Source organism: Ranitomeya imitator, chromosome 2 (genome assembly GCF_032444005.1).
Source record: "Ranitomeya imitator isolate aRanImi1 chromosome 2, aRanImi1.pri, whole genome shotgun sequence".
Classification (NCBI taxonomy): Eukaryota; Metazoa; Chordata; class Amphibia; order Anura; family Dendrobatidae; genus Ranitomeya; species Ranitomeya imitator.
In genome coordinates this window covers 222,098,865-222,111,945 of record NC_091283.1, presented here as the reverse complement: position 1 = coordinate 222,111,945, position 13,081 = coordinate 222,098,865, and positions in this window count along the sequence as shown.

The following is a 13,081-nucleotide window of genomic DNA, read 5'->3' as shown; positions in this document are numbered from 1 at the left end:
CTTTGTCTCCGCCCTCCACTGAGGATCAGGAGGCGGATCTCGGCTGCTGACGGACACGTCCTCAAAGCACAGAAATATTTAGACTGGGCGGCCATTGTCGTTCGCAATCTTCAGCTTGTCCATGCACACTTCCACGCCCTTCTTCTTCTCCTGCGCTCCTCGTGGCGCTGCAGTGGCGGCAGTTTTGGCGGGAATCTTGCGGCAGATAGCAATACACAGTCTTTGCAATAAATCACAGTTCAAGCACGTTTCAATCACAGTTCCAAGGCACACATGACCCAATTCTTCAGGCTTAAGTACGATCCTGTTCGTGATGCCAAGTTGGAGCGCCCCCAGACACAGGGCCATGAGTTCTCGGTACCGGGCCTCTCTGGTTCAGTTCTGAGGCTGTCACGGTGGCTAGACCCGGTCCGTGACCCTGCTAAGGGGCGTCCAATAAAGGTGGGACAGTCTGTCAAGGGTTCGTGACGCCACCTGTGGTGTTCGGTCAGGGTGACCGACGCTGCTGTGGGGTCCGCTGGGGTGATGGAATGGCAGCTGGTTGGTATAACTTCCCACAGGTGAAGTATGTCCCCAGGGCTTCCCAGTAAGGTAGATGGTAATGGTGTGAGGCGCAGTCAATAACGAGGACACAAGGTTGCAGTCTCTTTACCTCTTTACTGAAGACTTCAGGATCCGCAATCCAGAGTACGCTTAACAGGGCTCTCTGAGATCGGCCGGTCTGATGGGCACATCCAGAGTTTCCCTCGCAGATGGAAATCGTTGCCTGCCACTAGCGCCTGTGTGTTTTAGTCCTACCCTGCTGAGCATTCGGAATAGTCCTCACAACTGCTGTTCTCGTTCATTCGTTCTCTACAGCTCTCTCGTCCTTTGGTTCCAGATGTTACTAGTTTCTAACGTCCCCAGGTATATTATGGCTATGACGCCACCCGTATGACGGGAAGGCTCGGAGCTCTTCCGGGACCCTAGAGACGCCCCTCTCCACGCGTTGCCCCCTATGTCTTCGTAGGTGTAGTAAGGTAGACAGCCAACCTATAATTAACTGTCCTGCGGAGTTCGAAGTAAGGCCTGAAGTCAGTTACTCCCGTGGTGTTCCAGCCACCGGCTATGCGCCTCAGTAAGATGTTGCCTCTGTCTCACGGCATGACTCCTACTGGCTCTCCTTTGTGCTTGATCTCGTTTACACTGTTCCACAATATCCTTCCCTTCGTGTCGCTCTCCTGGATACCGCCGCAGGGTGTGCAGGCGCGGTTCCGTTACGTTCTGTTCTGTTCGCTAGGCACCTGCCCGGTTCCCACGCATGACAGGGACCCCCCTGTGTCTTCTAAAAAAAGAGAAAAAAATCCAGCTTCCAAAAACTTACAAATTTATTCAGGATAAAAGGCAAAGTCCAGTCCAATCCAATAAATTACATAGGGAAGAGTAGCAAGCTACGCGTTTCGAACAATGGTATGTTCTTTCTCTGTGTCTTCTCCCTGCAACACCCCCTGCCACGGGAAGTTGTCTGAATCCAACCCAGTCAGCTTCTGACTAACTTCCTCCCCAGCCCCTAGTTTTACCAATGTGAGGAGTGGCCCAATAAATAAAGCCTTTTGCTCCCCCTTGTGGCCGTAGTGTGAAGTGTAATGTGTTCTGGTGATACCTGGTCAGGAGAACTCCTTAGTGCCATCAGACGTACCGCCACTCCCCTTAGTGGCAGAGTGCCATACTGCAATGACCAGGTCTCTGGGGCGCTGCATAAAGATACAGAATATTTTATTATGCCAGTTTTCTGATAGATATTTTGAAGAAACTTAGTTACAATTCAAATGACTAAAACATGTCTAAACACTATTGTGAATTACAGACAGTTACAGCAATTACACTACAAAATTTTCTCCTCATTCAGTGACAACTCTCTTTAGCTTGTCTCTTGTACTCCTGCTTTGGATCATCTCTTACAATTGTCTAACAGTATCCTGCAAGCATTGATAGATTCCATTTTCCTTGATATTTTTTCTCCATAGAACAATATCTTGGTGAAATCTCTCACCATGCTCATCGTTCACTGCTACGCAGTTTGGTGAAAAAAAGTCTAAATGCAAATGTAAGAAATTAATCTTTAAGGACAAGTTACAGCCAATATTTTAACTTTTCCACCAACTCTTCATAGTTACCTGGTCTTGAGTTCCCACTAATACTAATGCGATGCATGCAGACTTTTCCTGGCCCTGCAACAAACGGAGAAACTCCTCATCTTGTAGAAGCTCACGAGTCTTATGCCCTCTAAAGACTCCTTCCTTATTTTTTGCCTCCTCAACCTTGGACATTTTTCAATGAGATACTTGAATGCTTTTGCATTTTTCCATTGCCTTTACAAAGTTCTTTATTAGGCCCACCTGGCTGAAATGAATGTCGAAGAGGCCAGTCTCCTAATGTAGTGATATTCTCTAGAACGACTATCCCACTCACACAAAAATTAGCAGTACTTTGTGCATCTACACTGGAGACCAAGTAAGAGGACACCCACCTTAGAGTCACCACAGAGGGGCCATAAACATTGGTCATAGTTGTTTTTATAAACCTGCATCAAAGGTGTCATAAGTAATTACAACCTCCTCCGGATCTGGAAAATTAATGCCAATCAGCAAATTTATGCATCATATTCATTTTTAGTCTCTGAACCAATTTGGCTGTAGAAGTGTTATGGGACATGTGAGCATAGCCTTATTTGTCCAAGATACATGGAATGCTATATAACAAAAGGAGGGGTTTAGAATTGTATATACAATGCCTACAAGTAGTATTCAACCCCCTGCAGATTTAGCAAGTTTAATAAGATGAAAATAAGTTAGAGCCTTCAAACTTCAAACAAGAGCAGGATTTATTAACAGATGCATAAATCTTACAAACCAAAAAGTTTTGTTGCTCAGTTCAATTTTTATAAATTTTAAACATAAAAGTGTGGGTCAATTATTATTCAACCCCTAGGTTTAATATTTTGTGGAATAACCTTTGTTTGCAATTACAGCTAATAATCGTCTTTTATAAGACCTGATCAGGCCGGCACAGGTCTCTGGAGTTATCTTGGCCCACTCCTCCATGCAGATCTTCTCCAAGTTATCTAGGTTCTTTGGGTGTCTCATGTGGACTTTAATCTTGAGCTCCTTCCACAAGCTTTCAATTGGGTTAAGGTCAGGAGACTGACTAGGCCACTGCAACACCTTGATTTTTTGCCTCTTGAACCAGGCCTTGGTTTTCTTGGCTGTGTGCTTTGGGTCGTTGTCTTGTGGAAGATGAAATGACGACCCATCTTAAGATCCTCGATGGAGGAGCGGAGGTTCTTGACCAAAATGTCCAGGTAGGCCATGCTATCCATCTTCCCATGGATGCGGACCAGATGGCCATGCCCCTTGGCTGAGAAACAGCCCCACAGCATGATGCTGCCACCACCATGCTTGACTGTAGGGATGGTATTCTTGGGGTCGTATGCAGTGCCATCCAGTCTCCAAACGTCACGTGTGTGGTTGGCACCAAAGATCTCGATCTTGGTCTCATCAGACCAGAGAACCTTGAACCAGTCAGTCTCAGAGTCCTCCAATTGATCATGAGCAAACTGTAGACGAGCCTTGACATGACGCTTTGAAAGTAAAGGTACCTTACGGGCTCGTCTGGAACGGAGACCATTGCGGTGGAGTACGTTACTTATGGTATTGACTGAAACCAATGTCCCCACTGCCATGAGATCTTCCCGGAGCTCCTTCCTTGTTGTCCTTGGGTTAGCCTTGACTCTTCGGACAAGCCTGGCCTCGGCACGGGAGGAAACTTTCAAAGGCTGTCCAGGCCGTGGAAGGCTAACAGTAGTTCCATAAGCCTTCCACTTCCGGATGATGCTCCCAACAGTGGAGACAGGTAGGCCCAACTCCTTGGAAAGGGTTTTGTACCCCTTGCCAGCCTTGTGACCCTCCACGATCTTGTCTCTGATGGCCTTGGAATGCTCCTTTGTCTTTCCCATGTTGACCATGTATGAGTGCTGTTCACAAGCTTGGGGAGGGTCTTAAATAGTCAGAAAAGGCTGGAAAAAGAGATAATTAATCCAAACATGTGAAGCTCATTGTTCTTTGTGCCTGAACTACTTCTTAATACTTTAGGGGAACCAAACAGAATTCTGGTGGGTTGAGGGGTTGAATAATAAATGACCCTCTGAAAAGACTTTTCACAATTTAAAAAAAAAAATAAACAAAGAAATAACATTCTTTTTTGCTGCAGTGCATTTCACACTTCCAGGCTGATCTACAGTCCAAATGTCACAATGCCAAGTTAATTCCAAATGTGTATACCTGCTAAATCTGCAGGGGGTTGAATACTACTTGTAGGCACTGTACATTTTAAGCCAGGACTTGAACTGAGATGTAGCAAAGTTTTGCATCTCTACAAGTATTCAAGTTCTTTTGGCCACCGTGGTTGAGAGCTTCAATAGAAAATGATTAAGGCTGATCACTAACTGCAGTTGTCACATGCTCTAACAGTGTAATATTACCGCTGAGATCAGTGTCTACAGATGTCATGTGCTTTGATATGCCACATGATCTGATCCTAAGGAGGTAATGAAGGTCACGGCAATGTTACTACTATGAAATTAAATGAAGAAAGCCATTAATTCTCCACCTGGATACAGAGGTCCCATCACTATGTGGGATGGACAACTGCCTAATCTTCAAATAGGTGGAGGTCCAATAGGATATCCATACATATCCAAGGTAGGAATACCCATCTACCTGAAAAATGACACATACTTTACATGCATATATGGAAGTGGACAAGAGAAAAGATGAGTAGAGTTGACGCTTAGCTGAGTAACTTGAAGCGAACACAGCCATCTGCTGGGCAAAGGCGAAAGTGAACGTGAAGAAAGAATTATACTAGTAGGAACCTATGTTCCCACAGGAAGAGTTTGAAAATGATACCAGTTCTGGTGACACTTGTGTCACAGTGACTAATTATAAAAGGCCTGGCCATGCCCAGACAAGGCAGTTGGCGCCAGAATCTGTATCAGGAAGAATAAATTATGTGCACTCTGTTGTGCAGGAGGGGCAGGCTGAACTGGAGAGATCCTATATATCAAGCAAAAAAGGAATGAGCTGCACTCAATAACATTTTGGATGCAGAAAGTGTCTTTATTTATTACATGTACATAAAGTCAATCACCACAGAATATCGAAATGAGTGAAGGCAAGGAGGATACCTCCTGTCGCTGTATCACCGGAGCCCCTGTAGAGCGGTCACATCTCCTGGTATGACCGCTCTACATGGGAGATCGTCATGGGACACTCGTTATTAAATGGATTACATTGGAACAGGGAGTATACTGTTGTTTATTATTATTATTATTATTATTATTTTTCTTGCAGGCAATCGAGGGCTTCGGGGATTAGCTGTTTCGTGAGTATGTACTGTATATGTATGTGTATGTACTGTATGTGTATATCTACCGTATGTACTGTATGTATGTACTGTATGTTTATTATCTATGTACTGTATGTGTATATGTGTTTTTTTTTCCTAATGTTCAACACAGTAGCCGGATGATTCAGTCACTGTTCTATGTGACGGCAGACAGCCGGATTGGACTAATAGTCTCATCAGACGATGCCTGCCTATACACACACACACACACGCACAGACACCCACAGACAGACACGCACATCTTCTCTGCACACACACTCTTCCTCCTCCCTATCTGCAGCATTTTTGGCAAGCAATTCCACAGCAAAATCGCAAATATTTTTACACCTGCGGTTTTGCTGTGGATTTGACTGACACAATGGAAGTCAATGGGTGCAGAAATGCTGCAGATCCGCAAAAAGAATTGACATGCTGCGGAAAATAAAAGGCTGCAAATCCGCATGGATTTTTCCGCAGCATGTGCACACCAATTCTCGATTTCCCATTGATTAACATTGGTTGTGCACTACACTGCGGAATTGATGCAATTCCACGAGTCCAAAAACGCTGCGGATCAGCATCAAAATCCGCAACATGTGCACATATCCTAAGAGGTACACCACTACACCATCCAGCCGTGTGTGTCATCACTGCACAATCATAACCATAACACCTGTAGAGATGAACTATAATGTAAGTTGGTGTGCATGCCGCTGTAATGCAGGTGACCATATGCATCGGAAAGGACGCGTGAAGGCAGGAACAGTCAATGACTGGTTTAATACTTTTCAGAAACAGAGATAATCAAAAGGGGATAAGGGATAATAAGTAATATCAAACACTGCAAATCAGCAGTGCACCTTACAACAATACGATTATAACAAAGACCGTTCCACGAAATACTATGTTAATGTTCACAAGAGTGGTACGCCCATTTGGTACGGTGGTACGCCCAATACTGTCCCTAGCGGATGTCACCGGGTTTTCCTGCTAGGCCTCAAGTACTCTTGAAAAAGTTTACCAAGGTGCATTGATCCTCCCGCACACCAACAGGCTTCCTACCCACCTCTTCTCCTAACTTAGACCAACCTGGTACCATACAGTATGTTACAGCTGAAAGTGATGGTTCTGCTCACTCGTGCTGTCGTCCCTCTATAATCGCAGGCGTGCCCCTCTGGTTGCCGTCTCCTTGCAGATCTTTGGTGTTTGACCGTCGGCAGATGTCTCTTTGGCCTGGGGCGGTAAGGACTCTCAGTGTGTGTCCTCTGGCCTACGGGGCTTGTCCAGTGTAGGGCGACAATTCTGGTCTTGACCAGTGCAGTCTGGAATCTGGGTCTTTTCCGGTGTAGTCTGGAACTCTGCGTCTTGAATGGCATAGTCGAAATTCTGTATCTCACCAGATGTCGTCTGGACCTTGCATGGTGATAACCAGCACCTTGGTGGTGTGCACTTCTAGCTGAGGCCTATCACACTGACCTTAGCATTGTTCCTGGTCTGCATCCGCTGGGCTCTTCTTCTTGGCGCCATATGCTCCAGCCATTTTAGGGCTTTTTATATGCAAGAACTCTCTCAAGGGTGGTACGCCCATTTGTGGGAGCTACCACTTTGGTTCTTACTGTAATACTGTTCCTAGCAGGTGTCACCGGGTTTTCCTGCTAGGCCTCAAGTACTCTTGACAAAGTTTACCAAGGTGCATTGATCCTCACCGCACACCAACAGGCTTCCGACCCACCTCTTGTCCTAACTAAAGGTACCTTCACACTGAACGATATCGCTAGTGATCCGTGACGTTGCAGCGTCCTGGCTAGCGATATCGTTCAGTTTGATACGCAGCAGCGATCAGGATCCTGCTGTGATGTCGTTGGTCGCTGCAGAAAGTCCAGCACTTTATTTCGTCGCTGGACCTCCTGCAGACATCGCTGAATCGGCGTGTGTGACGCCGATTCAGCGATGTCGTCACTGGTAACCAGGGTAAACATCGGGTTACTAAGCACAGGGCCGCGCTTAGTAACCCGATGTTTACCCTGGTTATCAGCGTAAAAGTAAAAAAAAAAAAACACTACATACTTACCTTCCGCTGTCTGTCCTCCGCTGTGCTTCTCTGCACTGGCTGTGAGCGCCTGCCAGCCGGAAAGCACAGCGGTGACGTCACCGCTCTGCTTTCCGGCCGCTGTGCTCACAGTCAGTGCAGGAAAGCACAGCGCCGGGAACAGACAGCAGAAGGTAAGTATGTAGTGTTTTTTTTTTTTTACTTTTACGATGGTAACCAGGGTAAACATTGGGTTACTAAGCGCGGCCCTGCGCTTAGTAACCCGATGTTTACCTTGGCTACCGGCATCGTTGGTCGCTGGAGAGCTGTCTGAGTGACAGCTCTCCAGCGACCAAACAGCGACGCTGCAGTGATCGACATCGTTGTCGGTATCGCTGCGGCGTCGCTGAGTGTGAAGGTACCTTTACACCAACCCGGTACAATATGTCACAGCTGGAAGTGACGACCCTGCTCACTCGTGCCGTCTCTCTATAATCACAGGCGTGCCCCTCTGGTTGTCGTATCCTTGCGGATCTTTGGTGTTTGACTGTTGGCAGATGTCTCTTTGGTCTGGGGTAGAAAGGACTCTCAGTGTGTGTCATCTGGCCTACTGGGCTTTTCCGATGTAAAGTGACGATTCTGGTCTTGACCAGTGCAGCCTGGAATCTGGGTCTTTACCGATGTAGTCTGGAACTCTGGTTCTTGACTGGCATAGTCGAAAATCTGTATCCCACCAGATGTTGTCTGGACCTCGCTTGGTGATGGGCACTTAAAGCTGAGGCCTATCACACTGGCCTAGGCATCATCCCTGGTCTGCGTCCGCCGGGCTCTTCTTCTTGGTGCCATATTCTCCAGCCATTTTAGGGCTTTTATACACAGGAACTCTCTCATGTGAGTAACCTGACCAGATCCCGCAACACAAAGTGGTTCCACTTCAATTCTTCTGGTGCTAACTGGTTCTGCCTGATGTCCCGCCTGCAGATGGCAGTCTTTCCTTCCTAATGTCATATCACGCAGGAACTCCTCATGAGGTGTCATCGCTTCCCCTTACCCAGCACATGAGTGTATGTTCATACTGGCCACCAAGCAGAGAAATCCAAGATAAAAATATCTATAGCAAATAGATGCAGTAAATAAATGAAAAGCAATAGTGCATGAAAACAATACAGGGAGCTTAATTAATATAATTTTGTTTAAAAAAAAACGAAAAGGTCATCGCGACACGTCATAGTCACCCTATTCGGTCTTAACCTTTCATATTAAAATCTTACCATTTGTCAAGGACATACATGTGGAGAAGGGACGAGAAGGACTGACCTGGATAATGAACACCCAGCCATGGGGAACTACATGAATGTAACGTCCATCTCATTCATAATCACGTGCCCACCACTGCATCAGAAGCGCAAGTCAAGGGCCAAAGCCACCACCCATGAAAGTAGGATCCAACCCATGTCCCATGTACTGGTCACTGTGCACTGCAAGATCACATTTAATAAACAAGCTGATCAGTAATGGTGAATGAGTAACAAATTCCATGTCCAATGTCACAATGTAACATTCTAGTTAGAATTTTAGTTTTTAGTACATTATTGATTATGTTCTCCTCCTCAATCTGATTGAATTAGCTAAATAGTAAGCTAAGGACTTAGCACACAAACATGGGGTATGCAACTTTATGAAAGAAGACTGCAGTGACCCCGTTATATCAATATACTGTATATGTAATATCAAATCATGCAAGTATACAAATTGATGGGTGAAGGTCGGTCACAGCTTTATTAATTTCATTTTGCTTTAATAACAAGAGAGGCCCCGTTGTAAATTCACAGGCAAGTCAGCCAACGAGCCGTACCTTAACAATGTGTCCTTTCTTTCAGTTACTGTCGCTATGATTTGTAAATCTAGAAACAATAACACATTCATTAACAATCGTTTAAAGTACTGTAAAATCGCCAAGGGAAGGGATGGTGGGACCAGGGCCGGTTTTAAACGCAGTGGGGCCCTAGGCAAAAGTTTAAAATGAGGCTCCCAATGCTCACACACTGCACCATGACACTCAAACGTTTTGGTTTTATTGACATGCGTTGAGTCCGGGCCGTTCAATGAGTGTGATCGACAATTTTGAAGTCGTTTGGCTTTTGTTTCTCGGCCTCTTTACATCGGCTAATGATGAATGATGGGGACAGAACACTAGTAGATCAATCTGTCCCCATATTGTATCTTAATATATACTTACCATGTAATGTTTTCACATCCTGTTCCGTCCAGATCCCAGAATTCTAAGCGGCAGAAGTTCACCGACCGCCATATTGGGACACCCAAGTGATGTCTCAATATGGAAACTGCTGGTGGTACCACCCTCTTGCGTGGTACCACTAGTGGAACACCGTTGCAACACACACACACTGTATACGTCATACGCACCACACACACAAACACACACTGTATACGCCGTATGCACCACACACACAAACACACACTGTATATGCCGTACGCACCACACACACTGTATACGCCGTATGCACCACACACACTGTATACGCCATATGCACCACACACACAAACACACACTGTATATGCCATATGCACCACACACACACTGTATATGCCGTACGCACCACACACACTGTATACGCCGTATGCACCACACACACACACACACACACACACTGTATACGCTGTATGCACCACACACACAAACACAGACTGTATATGCCGTACGCACCACACACACTGTATACGCCGTATGCACCACACACACACACACACTGTATACGCCGTATGCACCACACACACAAACACACACTGTATATGCCGTACGCACCACACACACTGTATACGCCGTATGCACCACAAACACACACACACACACTGTATATGCCGTACGCACCACACACACTGTATACGCCGTATGCACCACACACACACACACACTGTATACGCCGTATGCACCACACACACAAACACACACTGTATATGCCGTACGCACCACACACACTGTATACGCCGTATGCACCACAAACACACACACACTGTATATGCCGTACGCACCACACACACTGTATACGCCGTATGCACCACACACACACACACACTGTATACGCCGTATGCACCACACACACAAACACACACTGTATATGCCGTACGCACCACACACACTGTATACGCCGTATGCACCACAAAGACACACACACACTGTATATGCTGTATGCACCACAAACACACACACACTGTATATGCTGTATGCACCACAAACACACACACACTGTATACGTCGTATGCAAAACACACACACACTGTATATGCTGTATGCACCACAAACACACACACACTGTATACGTCGTATGCAAAACACACACACATACACTGTAGATATTGTACGCAGCCTCTTGTGCGGTACCACCAGCGGAACACCATCACTAACATGCCACTGGGATCAGCCGAATGATTCACATCTTTGTACAGGAAGAGCACATGCGCAGTTTTAACCCCTTCCCGCCGAGGCCCTTTTTCGTTTGTGTGTTTTCGTTTTCCGCTCCCCTCCTTCCCAGAATCATATCTTTTTTATTTTTCATCAATATGGTCGTGTGAGGGCTTATTTTTGGCGGAACGAGTTGTACTTTTGAACGACATCATTGGTTTTACCAGGTCTTGTACTAGAAAATGGGAAAAAAAATTCCAAGTTCATACACACTTAATATGTCTAGGTTATTTTTTATTTAACTGGAGAAAAAAAATTCAAAACTTTGCTAAAAAAAAGAAATGCGCCATTTTCCGATACCCGTAGCGTCTCAATTTTTCGTGATCTGGGGTTTGGTGAGGGATTACTTTTTGTGTGTCGAGCTGATGTTTTTAATGATACCACTTTTGTGCAGATACGTTCTTTTGATCGCCCGTTATTGCATTTTAATGCAATGTCGCGTCGACCAAAAAAACGTAATTCTGGCGTTTCTAATTTTTTTCTCGCTACGCCGTTTAGCAATCAGGTTAATCCTTTTTTTTATTGCTAGATCGGGTGAATTTGAACGCGCCAATACCAAATATGTGTAGGTTTGATTTTTTTTATTGTTTTATTTCGGATGGGGCGAAAGGGGGTGATTTAAACTTTTATATGTTTTTTTATTTTTTCATATTTTTAAAAACATTTTTTTTTTACTTGTGCCATGCTTCAATAGCCACCATGGGAGGCTAGAAGCTGGCACCACTCGATCGGCTCAGCTACATAGCAGCGATCATCAGATCGCTGCTATGTAGCTGAAATGCAGTCTTGCTATGAGCGCCGACCACAGGGGGCGCTCACAGCAAACCGGCATCAGTAACGATAGAGGTCTCAAGGACCTCTATGGTTACCATCCTGATGCATCGCCGACCCCTGATCATGTGACGGGGGTCGGCGATGAGGTCATTTTCGGCCGCACGGCCGGAAGCGCCGGTTAAATGCCGCTGTCAGCGTTTGACAGCGGCATTTAACAGTTTAATTGTGGCGGGTGAATCGCGATTTCACCCGCCGCTATTGAGCGCACATGTCAGCTGTACCAAACAGCTGACATGTCGCAACTTTGATGTGGGCTCACCGCCGGAGCCCACATCAAAGCAGGGGACCCGACATGCGCTGTACCAGTACGGGGCATGTCGGGAAGGGGTTAATGTGACCCACCACTATCTGTCTGCACAAAGATGGCGGCGGTCTGATTTACTGCACCTGTGCGAATTCTGCGCTGGTGCAGTGAATCATTCGGCTGATCCCGGTGGCAGATGCTCAAATGAGAGAACACATGATGGAAGAAGACAGCACTGTGGTGGAGAGAGAGATAGAGCAGACAAGGGGGAGAGCACATGGGGTACACAGGTCAAAGAAGAGATGACATGAGAGGAGATGACAGCAGATCGGGAGAGAGAGAAAGCGCACAGGGGTGAGAGAGACAGAGCACATGGGGAGACAGCTCAAACGGGACAGCACATGAGGGGAGAGAGAAAGCGCACAGGCGTGAGAGAGACAGAGCACACGGGGAGACAGCTCAAACGGGACAGCACATGAGGGGAGAACACAGCACAGGAAGGAGAAAGACGGGGGAATAGCACATGGGGTAGACAGGTCAAAGAAGAGAGCAGAGACGGGAGAAGTCAGCACATGGGGAAAGAAAGAGTGGATAGGTGGGTGAGTGCATGGGGGAGAGATTCTCAACGCTGCAAAGCCTGCCCCCATCGTGACATTACCGCCCTCCCGATGTGATAGCATCGGGCCTCCATCTAGTCATGTTAAAAGCAGCAAGGCTGGTGAGTCGGAGTCAGTGTCCTTTTTGGTGGAGTCAATATCAAATGGGCAGACTCTGACTCCTTAAATACATTATATAATACACTGTGATTTAATTTTTTCATGGTAATTTGGGAAAGTTATGAAATGCCCTATAAATGTCTGTTCTGTTCCTGAACTAAGTGTCTCGGCTTTTAGTTGAGATGAATCTGTGCTGCACTTTACGTACATGCTCAGTAGTGACCAGTGCTGTGGGGTCGGAGACCACCCGACAACTCACAAATACTCGAAGACCACCCGAGCATGCTTGGGAAAACTCGAGCAACGAGTATACTCGCTCATCTCTACCGCTTATCAGAAGTGGTGTTTGC